Consider the following 20,911-nt stretch of genomic DNA (forward strand, 5'->3'; position numbering starts at 1 on the left):
AAGAAAGTGAGTGGGAGCTCTGTAGCATTTATGATATTATATGTAGCTGACATATTGTTGATTGGAAATGATACTGAATTTCTGAATAGCATAAAAGGATACTAGAATAAGAATTTTTCAATGAAAGACATCGGTGAAGCTGCTTATATATTAGGCATCAAGATCTATAGAGATAGATCAAGATCCTTAATTGGACTTTCACAAAGCACATACCTTGATAATGTTTTGAAGAAGTTCAAAATGGATCAAGTCAGGAAAGGGTCCTTGCTTGTGTAACAAGGTGTGAAGTTGAGTCAGACTCAATGCCCGACCACTGCAGAAGATAAAGAGAAAATGAAAGGTGGTCCCTATGCTTCAGCCATAGGCTCTATCATGTATGCAATGCTATGTACCAGACCTGATGTGTGCCTTGCTATCAGTTTAGCAGGGAGGTACTAAAGTAATCCAGGAGTGGATCACTGGATAGTAGTCAAGAACATCCTGAAATACCTGAAAAGGACTAAGGATATGTTTCTCGTATATGGAGGTGACAAAGAGCTCGTCGTAAATGGTTACGTCGATGCAAGCTTTGACACTAACCCGGATGACTCTAAGTCACAAACCGGATACATTTTTTTATTAAATGGTGGAGCTGTCAGTTGGTGCAGTTCCAAGCAGAGCGTCGTGGCAAGATCTACATGTGAAGCGGAGTACATAGCTGCTTCGGAAGCAGCAAATGAAGGAGTCTGGATGTATGAGTTCATATCCGATCTAGGTGTCATACCTAGTGCATCGGGTCCAATGAAAATCTTTTGTGACAATACTGGTGCAATTGCCTTGGCAAAGGAATCCAGATTTCACAAGAGAACCAAGCACATCAAGAGACGCTTCAATTCCATCCGCGATCAAGTCAAGGAGGGAGACATAGAGATTTGCATGATACATATGGATCTGAATGTTGCAGACCCATTGACTAAGCCTCTCTCAGGAGCAAAACATGATCAGCACCAAGACTCCATGGGTGTTAGAATCATTACAATGTAATCTAGATTATTGACTCTAGTGCAAGTGGGAGACTCAAGGAAATATGCCCTGGAGGCAATAATAAAGTTGTTATTTATATTTCCTTATATCATGATAAATGTTTATTATTCATGCTAGAATTGTATTAACCGGAAACTTAGCACATGTGTGAATACATAGACAAATAGAATGTAACTAGTATGCCTCTACTTGACTAGCTCATTGAATCAAGGATGGTTATGTTTCCTAACCATAACATGAGTTGTCATTTGATTAACGGGATCACATCATTAGAGAATGATGTGACTGACTTGACTCATCCATTAGCTTAGCATGATGATCGTTTAGTTTGTTGCTATTGCATTCTCCATAACTTATACATGTTCCTATGACTATGAGATCATGCAACTCCCAAATACCGGAGGAACACTTTGTGTGCTACCAAATGTCACAACGTAACTGGGTGATTATAAAGGTGCTCTATAGGTGTCTCTGATGGTGTTTGTTGAGTTGGCATTCTCTGGTCCTCTTCCCTTTTGCTCCCCTCCCCTCGAGTCAGTGTAGCGGCTGCCATTGCATGGGTCGTGCCAATGTAGGCCGCCTTGCCGAAGCATGCTTGTTGGGGCATCAATCGATGAACTCATACCAGCGCTTTGCTCAGGATTACCCACGGCGGGGGAAATACTAGACCGAGCATCGCTTGGTAATCGTCGACGTCAACAACACCGAGGCTAAAGCAGCTCGATTGCTGACAAGGGGGAGGGACATGAAGGAAGGAACTCACGCCCGCACATCTTGCGCCCCTTCCTCTAGACGGTGCACGAATGGCGAGAACGCCATACGAGCCGCCAAGATAAATCTACCATAGTCAGCGGCGGTTTTGGCCGTAACAATACTGCAGAGTATGAAGGGCTCCTTGTCGGGCTCAGGATTGCCATGGAATTGGGGATCAAGAAGCTGATCATTGGAGGAGATTCGCAACTTGTGGTGAGACAAGTCAACAATGATTACGAAAGTCCATTGATGGAGGCATACATTGAGGAAGTGAGAAGGCTGGAGGAGAGCTTCGATGGATTGGAAACAGAGCACATACCCCATGCGGAAAACAACATTGCTAATCATCTGTCATAGTACGCTGCGCAAAAGCTTCCTGTCGAACCAGGAACTTTTGTTCTCCATCTTACTGAGCCCTTTGTATCCCCAGCAACAATGGCTCGGAAGAGGAGGAAACTGGACTCCGGTGAGTCTTTCTCCGGTAGAGCCTCCCAGGGCTCCCGGCAAAGAGCTTCATGGGAATAACTCCCATTCAGTTGTTGAGCTACCCCCTCCCACCGGACCACCGGTCCTCGTGGTTGAGGGGTGCGCCCCCATGAAGGAGGAGGTGCCGCTAGTCCTTGTTGCTGAACCCAGGCTCCAACTTCGGCACAACACATAGTTCATTTCCTCCAAACTAGAGAACTTCCCGAAGAGCAAGAAGAAGCTGAAAGAGTAGCCCGGAGGGCCAGTATGTATCAGTTCGTTGATGACACACTATACAGAAGAAGTCCCAACGGTGTGAAATTGAAGTGCATTTGTCGGGAAGAAGGAAAGGAACTTCTGGTAGAAATACACAAAGGCATGTGCGGCTCCCACATTGGATCAAGGGCTTTGGTTGGGAAAGCATTCCGGTAAGGATTCTATTGGCCCACAACCCTCCAAGATGCGGTCGAGCTAGCCACCAAATGTGAAACCTGGTAGTTCCATTCCAAGAATATCCATCTGCCTGCCCAAGCTCTTCAGACAATCCCTTTGTCATGGACGTTTTCGGTTTGGGGGCTCGATATCCTTGGCCCTTTCCCACGTGCTGCCGGGGGCTTTGAATTCTTGTTTGTTGCAATCAACAAATTTACAAAATGGCCGGAAGTAGAAGCCATGAGAAAGGTGACTGCTCAGTCAGCTATCAAGTTCTTGAAAGGATTGCTGTGCTGCTTCGGGGTGCCTGCCCAAATCATCACTGATAACGGCACCCAATTCATGAGTCGTGTTCATGCCCTCGGAAGCAAGATCTCATTTGCCTCTACTGCACATCTAGAAGCAATGGGCAAGCTGAGAGGGCGATCGCTAAATTGCAGTGAGGACTCAATGGGCAAGCTGAGACAAGAACATTTGATAAGCCGCAGAAGTGCGGCAGGTAATGGATCGAGGAGCTACCGGTGGTTCTTTGGTCCCTCAGAATGACACCAAATTGAGCTACCGGGCAGACTCCCTTCTCCCTAGTCTATGGGGCAGAAGAAGTTATCCCCACAGAACTCATCTACGAATCACCTAGAGTTCTTGCCTATGATAATGTAGCGCAGGAACAACACCGACGTGATGACACTATGCTTCTCGAGGAGAACTGTCTCCTGGCTGCTACGCTGCTCCACGCTACTTGCAAGCCCTGCGTCGCTGCCATAGGGTTCATGCCCAGTGTTTTGAGGAAAGCGTCCTTGTCCTTAGGCGGGTTCAGTCCGCCAAGGGTACAAACAAGTTGACGCAGAAGTGGGAAGGCCCTTACCGGGTAGTACAAGTCGCCAGACCTGGCGCAGTCCGTCTGGAGACCGGAGATGGAAGTTTGCAAAACTCATGGAATATTGAACATCTCCACAAGTTCTACCTGTAAGTTGCGGCTGTCGGGCCCTGCCCGGCAGCCACCCTTTTGTACAGGCCTTGCCTCAGTTGCATGTAACCCCTTGTACAAAGCCAGGCCCAGACCCCAAGCAACAGAGAAATGAATGAAGCACTGGGGGGCCCTGACAAGTTGCATACATGCATAAGCATATCATGAGCATCGCATGTTCATGTAGATAAGATTGCATTTGGCATCATTTTCGTCTTCATAAATTGCAGGATCTTGCCGTGGACTTGGTCCCAAGAAGGAGATGAGAAGACGAGCCTACGTTGCGATCCCCGACAAGCAAAAATAGATAAGTTTTTCTCTTATCCATACATGTTCTGTAAGCAAGAACTTGTGCATAAGAGAACCTCGTGACCTTTTGCAACTTAGGTGCTCCCATCCTTTGACTCGAATGTTGCTTCGGTGAGGATGGTCGTAGTGGCCTTTGGCAAAAAAGGACTGGCGGGGGGCCGGTCCCTCTTCATGATTTGTGCCCGGTAAACCTAGCTCCATGGCAACAAAACTGAGGGTACCGGCAGGATAGCCCGCCAGGGGAAACTTGTTTGCTTAAAAGAATATAGGCATCCCACCTCTGCATGAATATATTACATGCACGAGTCACCGGCTAGGTTCATCTTTTTCATTAATATGCTGATCAAACAAGTACAGACCTTACAGAGCACAAACATGGATTAAAGAGATTACATAATTTGAACTAATATTTGGCAAGTGCCTACAGATTTAAGATTGAAAAAAGATAATTGCCCCGTGTTGCCCTTTCTTGTCCCTCTCCTCCTAGGCATTGTGGCAGGAGGTGAAGAGGGCAAAAGGGGTGCGTGGGCAAAAGCTCAGCCTGACCCTGTCGGGCTCGAGGAGAGGTAGCCTAGCAGGGGCGGGAGGGCACGGACGAAGGCGACGGTAAAGGGATTGGTGGAGGCGACCCATCAACCGCCACCACCAGGGCCAGCAGGACGCGGCAGGGCAAACGAAGCTGCAGCCCGCGAGGAAGCCTGCCGGGGTCCAGCTCGAAGGCTGCTGGAGGAGCCGGAAGCACCACCTCCACCCCTACTCCCAACTCCCCAGCAAATCACCATGCCGAAGAGGTGCAGATGCAGATGGTATTACCACCGCCTGACGGTGACGGTGCTGCTATTGCTCAGCCAGAGTCAAAGTCGTCGCCCTCCCGGTCGGTGTCGTGATCATTGTCCTCCTCGTCGCTATCGCTCGAGGAGGAGCTTTCATCATCAGTCGAGCTATCCGCGCAGTACACTAAGAGAGCATCCGAGCTCCCAAAAACCTTGATGGAAAGGAAACTGGCCTCCATTAACTTAAAATGGAGGTCGTGCCCTTCCGACAAGCTATGGGCACGGGCAAAAGTCTTCCAGCCACGTCGGAAGTACATGACATGAGGGGCGGGGAAATCTACACCCACACATATCATGCCATTCGCACAACCCCTCATGTGCAGTTTCAATGCTAGCTGTTGCTCGAGCTCCATCGCCCATGCAAATGGGGTGGTGAGATGGAGACGGCCGTGCGGAGGCTTATACAGCCTGATGACGAACTCCAAGGGTTGGTCTCCCACGTGGCATTCCATCGAGCGAGGAACGTCCGGTGCAGGCGCAATTGAGGCACCGCCCCGTCCTCCTCGGCCTCGTACACCACAACAACCTCGGCCACGTCCCCTTTTGCCTCCTCTCACCGCGGGCTTAGCTCCCGCATCATCAGAAGGAGGAGGGAGGCGCCATCGAGCAGAAGTTCTCGTCGCCATCAGAGCAATACCAGACCCCCGATCTCTCACCATGATTAGCAAAGGCGATGGTAATAATGGAGGCAGGAGGAGGTGCGTGTCTCCCCCTGTGTCCTCTTTTATTGGCGAGCGGGGGGACGGGCCTAATTTTCCATGGAGGTTGCCGCCCCGTTCGACCAATCCTGCTCCTCCTCACCATTAACTGCTCAAAGAATCGAGGCCCACCCTCTACTCCAATCCATGGCACCTGGCCTTCTTCCATGGCACCCATTCTCGTCCCCTCTACATCCGCCACCAACCCTGCATAATGCATGCAACACACGTGGAAGAGGCGCTTGAAGCGGGAAGAATAATGGGATGGAAGTTACCTCCCCGTGAACATGGGATGTGGGTACTCCACAAAGGGTGGCCCATTATCTTCCCCATTACAATTTGCGTTACGCGACGCACAGGAGAATTGGAAACTGACCTGGGCTCAGGTTAATGAAGAAGCAAAGAAAATCTCAAGGGGCGAGCCAAGGCTACGCTCGTGCCTATGCACTGGTTAGGGCCTACCCCGAGGACGCCCGACAGCTTGTTCGGGCCAGTCACGGGGGCTCCTGTCGGTACAACAAACCCTGGGTTTATTGCCCAGACTGTGCATAGGCCTAAGGACAAGATTTCAGCACCCAAGATCAGACCAAGCACAAGAGATCAGTTATTTGAAGGATCAAAGTGCAGATCAAGAAGATCAAGACGAGCCAGGGAAGCAAGATATCGCTAAGGGAAAAACCTCCCTTGCCGGGCAGGCAAGCCTGGTGAGGACGAGGATTGCAACCAAGACAAGCCACTAGACCTCCCCAGCGGGCTTGCCGGGCACAGCAAGGGCCGACTGCCCCGCCAAAGGTTCACCGCTCCAGCTCACAACAACACAAGTCGTCGATCAATGCGGTGTCAAGCCCCTAAGTGACTAAGTGGCCGGCTACTTCAAGCCACATGGCCAACCATTTCTATGGAAAACACCTCCAGATGACACCCGTCCTGAGATGTGTCACGCAAGCAGGCGCAAAGCTGGCAAAACAGCCCGGCAAGGCTTGCCGGGCACACTATGCTGTAACACTGAGAGACGCATTTAATGAGCTATGGCCGCTTGCAGAGTTAAGTATGATAGCACTGTTTGCTATCTAATCGGTGTGTAAAAGACTGATTTGCCACTTTGGTGACCCCTTTATCTATAAAAGGAGGCCCATGGCAACCGTAGAGAGGATTCGGACCCTCGCACATTCATACGCGCGTAGCCACTCTCGTCCCGAGGCACCCCTGCCGGGCAAGGGCGCTGCATTTTCCGCCATTATCCACCATCAATGCACCAAAGCAGGAGTAGGGTTTTACACCTCACGGCGGCTCGAACATGGGTAAAACAGCCTGCTTGATCTCTGCCATGCTGTGTTACACTTCTCCACTCTGTTCAACGTGCCCATCCCCCCGCCAAACCAAAAGGAGCTGATGGCCCCATAGGTGGTTGTGGTTTCCTACGACAGAGGAGGAGAGAGCCCCCCTCCTTATTCTTCTTCCTTGGCCTCCCCCCTAGATGGGAGGAGAGTTACCCCTCAGGTCCATGGCCTCCATGGCGGCGGAGGGACGAGAGCCCCTCTGAGATTGGATCTCCCTCTCTGTTCTCTTCTGTTTCGCGTTCCTATTTTCCGGCCGTTCACCGTTTCTTAAATTCCCAGAGATCCGTAACTCCGATCACGCTGAAAATTTTACACCATTTTTCCCATATATTAATTTTCTTGCACACGAAGAAGGGCCCCAACCAACTCACGGGGAGGGCACAAGACACCTAGGTGTGCCAGGGGGCGCCCGGTGCCCTGGTGGGTTGTGGAGGCCGTGGGCCTCCGTTAGCGTTGATTCCACGTCCCAAAAATCATAAATATTCCAAAATAATTCTCCGTAATGTCATGTTTGGACTTGTTTATATGGATATTCTGCGAAACAAAAAACATGCAACAAACAGGAACTGGCACTGGGCACTGGATCAATAGGTTAGTCCAATAAATCATATAAAATGTTGCCAAAAGTATGTGAAAGTTGTGTAATATTGGCATGAAACAATAAAATATTATAGATAAGATGGGGACGTATCAATGCAGCAGCATCATCATCTTTGCCTGTGATGAGAAGGATGCATTTTGCTCTCTAGAGCGCGCCTACCAAGCCGCCGCGGCTGAAAACTATCACGATGAGGGTGGCATCCTGCCTCCTGAGGCCACCCCCGCGAAGAAGAAGCCATCAGGAGGCTGAGATGCGCACTGGCGGTGCCTCAGGTTCTGCGCCCGCCACTGGGGCGCCCCTTCCTCCCGCATAGGAAGGCATGCCCGATGCCTCCTTTAGGATGGGCTCGGGGGCTTCCGTCTCGAAATCCTTCGACCGGACCGGCGCGATGAGGGAGGTGCTCACTTGGAGGCATGCCTTGGCGCGCGCCCGCGAGAGCAAGGGGTACGGCGTGAGGCACCAGACACTCGAGAGTTCATCACCAAGGTGATCGAGGATCTTCAGGAGGCACAGACCATGCGCGGCGAGCGCCGCCCTGCACAGCCTACCAGTGCAGTTGCCGCCCTCGATGCGGGCGGTGGGCTGCGCATCTGCGTTAACATTCCGGGCCTCAATATGGCCACTTCAGAGGACCTCTTTGGCCATCGCGCGTTGGCCAGAGTGGGGGCTACCCATGCAACTACGTCCGCATGCCATTCAGCCTGCTGAACGTGGGCGCCTTGTACTAGCGCCTCGCGCGGCATGCTATGGCGTCTCACGAGACCATGCGCTTGGCGGTCGCATCTCAGGAAGTCCCAAACCCTCGCGAGCCCCTTGGGCCTCGTGAGCCTCCCGAGCCTTAGGAGCTGCCCGACTCGTGAAAAGAAATCTCCACGGAACGTTTCTTCAGCTACCTCGACGCTTCTACAACACCGGTGCCAGGTGACTTTTTGGTTTGTTCAGCTGAGGGTGCCCCCCGGGCTGCATTATCTTCAAGTTGTCTAGGCTCGCCTGTCGGCGTTCTAGGATCAGGGGTACCCATACTTACATGCCTACGGCCCAGCACGTGGCCTCATCGATGACCCGGTACAGCCCAGCTGCAAGGCCCCTAGGACAAGACCCTCACGATGGTGCCCGGCCTCGCGAGGTTGACGATGCCAAGACCTCCTGAGGGGAAGCTCTCTGAGCCTATCTCCCGAGGAGCGGAGAATTCTATGCAGGTACCCAACATCATGATGCTCTTGATGATGCAAGCCGTGACGACCGAGGCCTGGCAGGCACTAGTGGGCACAGAGGAGGACAGTTTCCTCTTTGGTGCTAAGGACGCAAGGACGTATGCGGGTTCCCGAGGAATCCCCCAAAGGTTTCCATTCCAGTGCAACAAGACCAAGACCACGAGCTCAGTAGGACGGATGTCATCACCAAGCCCACCTATGCGTCACGACCAGAAGCTTTGTAGACGGAGACCACCTTTCGTCAAGATAAGATGTACTACTTATCCTCATGTAGGGTAGAACCCTAGGGCCCGATCTTTCACGAAATGGAGGGGATCCCGCCAAGAAATCAAAGAACACGAGGGGAATGCGGGGGAAATCACGAGGGGAAACGAGAGGAAACACTCAAATCAACAAGAAACGATCACACATGTGCTAGATCCTCGAAACACAAAGAGATACATGATCCAAATCCAACAAAGGACGATACAAGAGGTAACTAGTTCATCTCCGTTAGGAGGTCTTGAGTGGTCATCCCACGAAGGGGTCTTGAATCCAAGGTGGATCTTCTCGATAGAGGCCGCGGTCTCTCTCGATGGAGTAGATCCGTATGGATGAGTGAAGCTCTATCTCTAACGAGCTAAACCTATGCTAACCCTAGAATGGAGGAGGGGGTGAGTATATATAGTGATAGCCACGAGGGGGTAAGTGAGGGGCGAAAGGGTACACGGCCTCGGGTCGAGTCTCTGCACGCAGGCACTGCCGGAAGTTCTGGGGACGGCCGGAAGGTCCAGGAGCCGGAGGTTCCGGGAGAAGATCCGGGCAGGGTCCGGGCTATCCAGAAAGTTGGCACACTCTTGGATAGCTTCAGTGCGGCAGGGACGGAAGTTCCAGTATGGCCGGATGTTCTAGGCGTCGGAAGTTCCGAGCAGGAAGCCGGAAGTTCTGGGCTTTCCAGAAGCTTGTCCATGCTTCTTCTTCCTTCTCTTCCATGCTTCCCTCACGGATGGTGTAGTTGTTTCTTGGCGCTTGCACTCCTCCTCGACATTCGTGAAGCTCCGACAATACCTATGCATGCACGATGGAGGGTCAAGTAGTATACCATCCTCGAAGGGGTCAGGTGAGCATGTCTAGAGGAGACGATTCACCTTTGTGTATGTGCAGTGGATGTCGCACGTGTCACTTGCAGAATGAACTCTTGACATGGTGATGTCGGTAGGATGCTCTGCATCATCCCCTCCCCCTTGGGAAAGATCCAACCTCGAATCGAAAATCAAATCACCATGGGAAATAGATGGTGTCGACATGTAGAAGTGGACAATAACCAAGTACTCATCATCTAGTAGCTCGAAATGGGCGCTCTCCAATGTCGCACCGTCTAGTGATTCCTTCAAAAGGAGCAATAACAACAAACACTTGGAAAAACAAATTTCTTTAGCGCAAGTGCAAAACCAAGCATTCAAGAGGTGATTAACCAAACAAGTGTCATCATCATGCAAAGCATATGGTGTGACAATGGGATGTGACATGCCATATAAGCAAATATGTGTGACAATAGAATAAGCATCTACCTCGAGGTCATAGCAAGCATTCACAAATTGCTCAATGAAAGGTCTATGCTAGGCATATGAGTCATTCACAACACCAAAGAAGATGAGATGTCTAAACACATGGGTCAAGTGCAAGACAATCCAAGCATACTGTGCATACGGTGTAGTGAAGACAGTATGGTACTCAACACAATAGAAAGAGAAACTGTTCATCATGTGTGAGGCAATCAAGTCAATCATGTGACAAGCAATTAGACATGGCATATGTGAAGAAATGATATTGGTGCAACCAAGCATATGATAAGAGCAAATAATCCAAGAATTGGATGCAACATACAAGGCATATATGTCATGATGCATGGAACATTGAGAATGACAAGTCAAAGCAAGACTCTAACGTGTGTGCAAGCAAGTGGTCCAAGATGGCAAATAAGTCTCATGGTGCAAGCAACACAAGTAATATGAGCCACAAAATCCATTCTCAAGAAAGATGTCACCTTGAAGGCGTGTCCTTGTGCATCGTTCACAATGCCAAAGCGGAGGAAAATGTGGTGTAGAAGTGAGTCGTGGTAGAATGTATGAGGCTCGCTCTAAAGAGCTCGAATGGTCAACTCGAATTGGAAGTCTACACAAAGTCCAAGTATCTTACACATGCACACAACAAAAGAAAGAACGTATGCGCATGGTAGATAAACACATCATCCATCATGATGGTTCTCTTCTCTTGCACATAACCATTAGAAGCACAAGTGCATGAATAATATGATGCAACAATGGCTATATTCATGGCACCAAGTATATGGTGCAAAGAGGTAAGACAAGCATGCTTCACAAGAAGTATGTGAAAATCTCCAAATATATGTGAGAATGCTATGGGGGAAATCTCATGAGCAATAGTATAATCATTGTTGCACTCAATACATGGCAAATCGTCTAGCATGAGAGAGGCAACACATGGAGATATATGGCAAGAAGCAATAACAATCATGTGCAAAGCATGTAGATGGTTGTCATCAACCGCATGAAATAAGCAAGTATGGATCATTTGTGATGCAACATAAGCAAGCATATCAATCATGTCGTGCAAACTAGTGGAGCGAATATGAAACACACTAGAGGAAATCATGGCAATCATGTCATGTGACCAAATAGTAGGCATAGACAGTACGGACACAAAGCAAGATCATAGTATCATCATAGTAATGGGTCATAAGTGGAACATGGCAATAGCAAGTGATATCTCCACCAAGCTTGCAAATACACATACAAATGCTAGAATCAATCAACATGTGTAATGCAAAGCATGGGTACCAAAGCATGCCATCCAAATGGAAATGAGCATATCATGCAAAGTGAACATGGCAAGATGGGAAAATGATATATAATGGACAATAACCCATAACCATGTGAGGGCCATGTAGAAGAAATGCATGCAGTCTTTGTGCGATGGGAACGGTGTGAAAGACAATCCATGGGATCCCAAGTCATCATTGCTATCTAGAGCTCGTTTTCTCAACTCATGGGATTGGGAGGTTGACAAGTATTCATGGGTACCTACACAAAAGAGACACAAACCAAAGAAATTGTGTTCATGGTAAATGTACACATGATCGATCATGATGAGTATGTGCACGTGTAAGTTAGCACAAGACAAGAAATGCTTAAAGAAATTTGATGCATGGTATAAAAACATGTCATCCATCATGAAAGAATAGTTATTGTGTATAACACGATGGGGACGCAAATTGAGCATACAAATATATGGCACATCAATATGATGTTCATTCATGGGGAGCATATTGTGCACATAAGTATTGGGATCATATAATGGGTGGGATGAATCAAAATCTCCTAACATGTATGAGGAAACTATGGGGGTTTCCTCATGAGCAATATCGTAAATATCATATGGAGGAAATGGACAACATCCAAAACAATGCATATCCAAAGCTAGGTGTTCATGGCATGGCATATGAGATAAATGATGCAAAGGGAGCATATCAATATCATCACAACAAAAACAAATGCCAATAACCATGGGCTTGTCATCTATGCCATATGTGTAAATTGGGTTTATTTTGATGGCATATGCATAGTTACTATGAACAGATTGCAAATATGACATATGATTGATCTCATGCATAGCATATGACAAGTCAAGCGGGTTGTCAAACATATGTGACCAAAAGAATTTTCACAACAAATCCTATGGAACATGGTATCACAACTAATAGACTCCACATGAGAATAATCATACTCATCGTAAATGGGAAAGAAATCATCACATGAGGAAGTCACACTAGCATGAATCATGGAAATAGGTTGATCAACATCATGCAAGCAAGCAATGTCAGGAATGTCCACTAGTGGGACTAGAACATTACCTTCACCTATGTCACCTTTTTCATTCCACTCAAGTGGTGTAGCTGAGGTGGTAAAGACCAAATGGTGGTCATCTTCATCTTGATGGAACCATGTGGGGGGGGGTGCATCATATTCTACCATGGCCATCTTCTTGTCCAAAGGAAGGATGTAGTCATCGCCAATCGGCACGTCATTGATACTTCCATTTTGCATCATGTTTTCTTACTGTTATTTATAATGTTTTTACCCATAATAATGCTTTTTGGAGTAATTCTAATGCCTTTTCTCTCATAATTTGCAAGGAACATACCAAGAGGGAGAATTCCGGCAGCTGGAAATCTAGACCTGGAAAAGCTACGTCAGGCCACCTATTCTGCACAACTCCAAATGGGCTGAAACTTGACGGAGATTTTTATGGATTATTTAAGAAATATTGGAGTTAATAAACATCAGAGGGGGGCCACGAGGTGGGCACAACCCACCTGGGCGCGCTAGGGGGGGGCCTAGCGCGCCCTAGTGGGTTGCAACCTCCTCAGCCAACCTCTGGTGCCCATCTTCTAGTATATAAGTGGTTTTAACCTAGGAAAAAGAAGAGGAGGACTTTCGGGATGAAGCGCCACCGGCTCATGGAGGAACTTGGGCAGGAGCACATTGGCCCTCTGGCGGAGCGATTCTATCGGGGGAACTTCCCTCCCGGAGGGGGAAATCATCTTCGTCATCATCACCAACAACTCTCCCATCATGTGGAGGGCAATCTCCATCAACATCTTCACCAGCACCATATCATATCAAACCCTAGTTCATCTCTTGTATGCAATCTTGTTACTGGAACTATAGATTGTTGCTAGGGGGTGACTAGTAGTGTTGATTACATCTTGTAGTCGATTACTATATGGTTTATTTGGTGGAAGATTATATGTTCAAATCCATTATGCATATTAATACCCCTCTGATCATGAGCATGTTTGTTGGTTGTGAGTAGTTACCTTCGTTCTTGAGGTCACGGGATAAATCATGTTGCAAGTAATCATGTGAATTTGATATGTGTTCGATATTTTGATAGTATGTATGTTGTGATTCCCTTAGTGGTGTCATGTGAACGTCGACTACATGATACTTCACCATATTTGGGCCTACGGTAATGCATTGTGGAGTAGTAAATAGATGGTGGGTTGCGAGAGTGATAGAAACTTAAACCCAGTTTATGCACTATTCCGTAAGGGACCGATTGGATCCTAGAGTTTAATGCTATGGTTAGAATTTATTCTTAATACTTTTATCCTAGTTGCAGATGCTTGCGGGAGGGTTAATCATAAGTAGGAGGTTTTTTCAAGTAAGAACAGCACCTAAGCACTGGTCCACCCATGTATCAAATTATCAAAGTAGCGAACACAAATCAAACCAATATGATGAAAGTGACTAGATGAAATTCCCGTGTACCCTCAAGAACTCTTTGCTCATTATAAGAAACCATTTTGGCCTGTCCTCTGCCTCAAAAGGATTGGGCTACCTTGTTTCACACTTGTTACAGTTATCGTTACTTGCTCGTTACAATTTACCTTGCCATCAAACCTCTCGCTACTTACAATTTCAGCACTTGCAGACACTACCTTACTGAAAACTACTTGTCATTTCCTTCTGCCCCTCGTTGGGTTCGACACTCTTACTTATCAAAAAGAGCTACAATTGATCCCCTATACTTGTGGGTCATCTAGGCTATTTTATGGCGCCGCTGCCGGGGAGTGAAGCGCTTCTGGTAAGTGGAATTCTGTAAGGAAACATTTATATAGTGTGCTGAAATTTATTGTCACTTTTTACTATGGAAAACAATCCTTTGAGGGGTATGTTAGGGGTATCTTCACCTCATCCGAAACCAAAATTAATTTCCCCTCAACCTAGAACACCTACTAAAAATATTGAATATGAAATTTCTTTGGGTATGATAGAACAACTGCTAGCTAATCCTTATGCAGGAGATGGAACCGAACATTCCGGTATGCACTTGATATATGTGCAACATATTTGTGGATTGTTTAAGCTTGCAGGTTTACCTAGAGATGAGGTGATGAGAAAGGCCTTCCCTTTATAGTTGAAGGGAAAAGCATTGGCATCGTATAGGCTATGTGATGATATTGGATCATGGAATTGGAATCGTCTCAAATTGGAGTTCCACCAAAAAATTTATCCTATGCATCTAGTTCATAGTGATCGGAATTATATATGTATAATTTCTGGCCTCGTGAAGGAGAAATTATTGCTCTAGCTTGGGGGAGGCTTAAGTCAATGTTATATTCATGCCCCAATCATGAGCTCTCAACAAAAATTATTATCCAAAATTTTTATGCTCGGCTTTCTCGTAATGATCAAACCATGCTTGATACTTCTTGTGCTGGATCTTTTATGAAGAAGACTATTGAATTCCGGTGGGATCTTTTTGAATGAATTAAACGCAACTCTGAAGACTGGGAACTCGATGAAGGTAAAGAGTCAGGTATTAAAGTTAAGTATGATTGTGTTAAATCTTTATGGATACCGATGCTTTTCAAAAGTTTAGCACTAAATATGGACTTGACTCTGAGATAGTAGCCTCGTTTTGTCAATCATTTGGTACTCATGTTGAACTCCCTAAGGAGAAGTGGTTTAAATATTACCCACCTATTAAAGAAGAAATTAAAGAACCAGTACCAGTTAAAGAAGAAGCTATACTTTATAATGTTGATCCAGTTGTACCTACTGCTTATTTTGAGAAACCTCCTTTTTCCTGTTAGGATAAAGGAGCATGCTAAAGTTTCAACTGTGGTTTACAAAAGCTATGATAGAACACCTAAACCTAATGAACAAATTAAAGTAGAACCTAACATTGCTATGGTTAAAGATCTCTTAGAAGAAGATATGGATGGACATGTTATTTACTTCTGTGAAGAAGCTGCTAGAATTGCTAAACCTGATAGAAGGGATAAAAATAGACCTTGTTGGCCTGCGTGTCATTTCAGTTAAACTAGGAGATCGCAGTTATCATGGTTTATGTGACATGGGTGCTAGTGTGTGTCCTATTCCTTACAAGTTATATCAACAAATTAGGGAAGACATAGCACCTTCAGAGTTAGAAGACATAGATGTCACTATTAAACTTGCAAATAGAGACACCATATCACCTTGTGGGATTATTAGAGATGTTGAAGTCTTGTGCGAAAAATAAAATACCCTGCTGATTTTCTTGTTCTTGGTTCCCCACAAGATGAATTTTGTCCCATTATCTTTGGTAGACCTTTCTTGAACACCGCTAATGCTAACATAGATTGTCAGAAACAAACTATGGGTGTTAGCTGTGGTGATGAGTCTCATGAGTTTAATTTTTCCAAGTTTAGTAGGAACCATCATGAAAAAGAATTGCCTAGCAAGGATGAATTAATTGGTCTTGCTTCTATTGTTGTGCCACCTACTGATCCTTTAGAACAATATTTGCTAGACCATGAGAATTATTTACATATGCATGAAAGAAATGAAATAAATAATATTTTCCTTGAACAATGTCCTCTGCTTAAACACAATTTGCCTATTGAAACTCTGGGAGGTCCTCCTCCACCTAAAGGTGATCCTGTGTTTGAATTAAAACAATTGCCAGACACTTTGAAATATGCTTATCTTGATGAAAAGAAGATATATCATGTTATTATTAGTACCAACCTTTCAGACCATGAAGAAGGAAGATCGTTGAAAGTTCTAAGGCAGCACCGAGCTTTTATTGGATATACTCTTGATGATTTATAGGGCATTAGTCCCACTCTATGTCAGAACAAAATTAATATGGAACCTGATGCTAAACCCGTTGTTGATCACCAATGTTGGTTAAATCCGAAGATGAAAGAGGTGGTTAGAACGGAAATATTAAAACTTCTGGAAGCAGATATAATTTACCCAATAGCTGATAGTAGGTGGGTAAGTCCTGTTCATTGTGTTCCTAGAAAGGAGGTATTACTGTTGTTCCTAATGATAAGAATGAACTCACTCCATAAAGAATTGTTACAGGTTATAGTATGGTAATTGATTTTAGAAAATTAAATAAAGCTACTAGAAAATATCATTACCCTTTGCCTTTTATTGATCAAATTCTTGAAATATCATCTAAGCACACACACTTTTGCTTCCTAGATGGATATTCTGACTTTTCACAAATACATGTTTCTCAGCCTGATCAAGAAAATACCACTTTTACATGTCCCTTTAGAACTTATGCTTATAGACGTATGCCTTTTGGTTTATGTAATGCACCTGCTACCTTTCAAAGATGTATGACTACTATATTTTCTGACTTTTGTGAAAAGATTGTTGAGGTTTTCATGGATGACTTCTCTGTTTATGGGAAGTCTTTTGATGATTGTTTAAGCAATCTTGATCGTGTTTTGCAGAGATGTGAACAAACAAATCTTGTCTTGAATTGGGAGAAATACCACTTTATGGTTAATGAAGCCATTGTCTTGGGTCATAAAATTTCTGAAAGAGTTATTGAAGTGCACCAAGCTAAGGTTGATGCTTTTGAGAAAATGACATGTCCTAAGGACATCAAAGGTATTCGTAGTTTCCTAGGTCATGTTGGTTTCTATAGGAGGTTCATTAAAGACTTCTCTAAAATTTCTAGTCCTCTCCTAGTCTTTTGCAAAAGGATGTTCCTTTTGCTTTTGACGATGATTGTGTAGAAGCCTTTGAAATACTCAAGAAAGCCTTAACATCTGCACCTATTGTTCAACCACCTGATTGGAACTTGCCTTTTGAAATTACGTGTGATGCTAGTGATTATGCTGTTGGTGATGTTCTAGGACAAAGAGTTGATAAGAAATTGAATGTTATTCATTATGCTAGTAAAACTCTAGACAGTGCTCAAAGAAATTATGCTACTACTGAAAAAGAATTCTTAGCAGTTGCGTTTGCTTGTGATAAATTTAGGCCTTGTATTGTTGATTCCAAAGTGATTGTTCACATAGACCATGCTGCTATTAAATATCTTATGGGAAAGAAAGATGCTAAACCTATACTTATTCGTTGGGTTCTCTTATTACAAGAATTTGATTTACATATCATTGATAAAAAAGGAGCTGAGAACCTCGTAGCTAATAACTTGTCTAGGCTTGAAAATGTGCTTCATGACCCACTTCCTATCGATGATAGTTTTCTTGATGAGCAGTTAGCTGCAATAAATGTTGCTAATGGCACTCCTTGGTATGCTGACTATGCTAATTACATTGTTGCTAAATATTTGCCACCTAGCTTCATATATCAACAAAAGAAAAAAAATTCTTCTATGATTTAAGACATTACTTTTGGGATGACCCACATCTTTATAAAGATGGAGTAGTGGTATTATTAGACGTTGTGTAGCTGAGAATGAACAGGGACAAATCTTACGGAAATGTCACTCCGAGGCTTATGGAGGGCATGATGCTAGAGATAGAACTGCTCACAAGGTATTGCAGTCTGCATTTTATTGGCCTACTCTCTTTCAAGGATGCTTGTAAGTATGTCTCGTCTTGTGATGAATGTCAAAGAATAGGTAATATCGGTAAGCGTCAAGAAATGCCATGAATTATTCACTTGCTGTTGAGCCATTTGATGTTTGAGGATTTGATTAAATGGGACCTTTTACTTCCTCTAATGGGTATACACATATTTTGGTTGCTGTTGACTATGTTACTAAATGGGTAGAAGCTATTCCAACTAGTAGTGTTGATCACAAGACCTCTATTAAAATGATTAAGGAAGTTATTTTTCCAAGGTTTGGAGTCCCTAGATACTTAATGACTGATGGTGGTTCACACTTTATTCATGGTGCTTTCCGTAAAATGCTTGCCAAGCATGATGTTAACCATAGAATTGCATCACCCTATCATCCCGACTCTAGTGGTCAAGTTGAACTTAGCAATAGAGAAATAAAATTAATTTTGCAAAAGAATGTCAATAGGTCTAGGAAGAATTGGTCTAAGAAATTAGATGATGCACTTTGGGCTAATAGAACAGCTAATAAAAGTCCTATGGGTATGTCTCCTTATAAAATGGTTTATGGAAAAGCTTGCCATTTGCCTCTTGAGTTAGAACATAAATCTTATTGGGCAACTAAAGAACTCAATTTTGATTTCAAACTTGCTGGTGAAAAGAGGTTATTTGATATAAGCTCATTAGATGAATGGAGAACCCAAGCTTATGAAAATGCAAAGTTATTCAAAGAAAAAGTTAAAAGATGGCATGACAAAAGAATCCAAAATCGTGAGTTTAAAGTTGGAGAATATGTTCTGTTGTACAACTCTCATCTTAGATTTTTTGCAGGAAAGCTCCTCTCAAAATGGGAAGGCCCTATGTCATCGAGGAGGTTTACCGGTCTAGAGCCATCAAAAAAAATAATTTCGAAGGCAGTAACCAGAAGGTTGTCAATGGGAAACGAATAAAGCATTATATCTCAGGTACGCCTATTAATGTTGAAAGTAATATTATCCAAACTTTGACACAGGAAGAACACATAAAAGAGTCCTTCCGGAACACTCCAGAATCGTAAAAATAAGGAGGTACGCGATACGTTAAGTAAACAGACTCCGAAAAATCTGCAAACATATTTTTATCAGTTTTGGAATATTTTCCAATTTTGGAAATAAAGAAACTCTCAAGAGGCGTACCCTGGTGGGCACAAGACACCATGGCGCGCCCAGGTGGGTTGTGCCCACCCAGGACACCTCTCGTACTCCATTTTTCTACCATATACTTGTCCTGCAAGATATGAAATCTATATATACTTCCCGAATCTGTTGATCACAGTATTGCGGAGAAATCCTCTGTTCTCTTTCTCCTTGTTGTTTTTTGTCAGATTCCACCTGATGTGGTCCCTTCAAGCTTCTCCAAGGACAATATCTCTCCTTCATCACCACCATCATCCCCTTCACCATCGAGAGGAGAATTGAGTATCGGGTATGGGCACTCCCGTTGGCTTCTGCCAAGCTTGGGGGAGGTGCCTCGATATCGTATCATCCCACTATCTTTTTGCTTTTATTTATCTTAGTTCAATCTTTTGCTTTTCAGATGAAATAAAGTTTAGTTCGATCCTTTCTTCTTTCGAGAGTTTGCTTAGTGATCTATCCTTGTAATCATGTGCAAGTTATATAATAAAGGAAGAGAAGATTCACATATAGATATAATATCCTAGAAATGTTTTGTCATTGTGAGCCCTCATCAAAATATTATATGCCAAAATTGTTGATGTTGGATAAGGAAGACAACTTAATGGTTTATGTTTGTTTATATTCACATAGAAGTCATATTGTCATAGATCCTTTAACATGTGATGCTTGCCCCTATCTTTGCTAGCCAAAAATTCTGTACTAAGTAGAGATACTACTTGTGCATCCAAAAAACCCTCAAACCCAAATCATTTTCAAGTGTCCACCATACCTACCTAGGGATTGAGCAAGATCCCTCAAGTAAGTTGTCATCGGTGCAAAAAGGCAATAAAAATTGCTTCTATAAGTGTGAGATCATTTGGTGTAAGAGAAAATTGAGCGGTGTACGAACTTGGATGACAAAAAATAAAAGTGACAGACTGCATAATAAAGGTTGTCATCTTAAGGGGCCATACAACATGACGTTCTCTTGCACTAAGGGATTGAGCATACAAACAAATAAGCGCATGGCAACCTCTGCTTCCCTTTGCAAAGGGACTATGTTTTACTTTTATGTATTTACTTTTATGCAAAGAGTCAAAGTTTTCCTTCTATTCCTTTTTATTTTTCTCTTTTGGCAAGCATCATGTGGTGAGGAAAGATATAGGTACATATGTCTAGTTTGATAGAGATAGCATGAGTTATTATTTGTTGACATCACCCTTGAGGTGAGTATGTTGGGAGGCAAAATAATAACCCCCTATCTTTCTATGTGTCCGGTTGAAACGTTTTGCTCATGGGTACGAGGTGAGTGTTAGCAATCATAGAAGACTACATGATGGTTGAGTATGTGGACTTGCCGAAATGCTCCGACACATGACCCTTCCTGAAAAGATGATGAATTGTAGTTGCAAAATTGACTGAGAACATAGTTTGTTGGTTTCTAATAGAGTTTTTGCTTTATACTTCGATTGTGTGATGAACTATTACTTATTCATGAGAAGTATATGATAAAAGCTCTATGATAAACCTCCCATGTTTAATGTCATCGTTGTTATAATAATCAACATGATGCTTCTATGTCCATATTTTGTTTTTATCGACACCTCTCTCTCAAAGCATGTGGACATGTTTTTCGATTTTGCTTTTCGCTTGAGGACAAGCGAGGTCTAAGCTTGGGTGAGTTGATACGTCCATTTTGCATCATGTTTTCTTACTGTTATTTATAATTTTTTTATCCAGAA

Source organism: Triticum urartu, chromosome 5A, assembly GCF_056163025.1.
Source record: "Triticum urartu cultivar PI428250 chromosome 5A, HENAU_Tu73, whole genome shotgun sequence".
NCBI classification, from domain to species: Eukaryota; Viridiplantae; Streptophyta; class Magnoliopsida; order Poales; family Poaceae; genus Triticum; species Triticum urartu.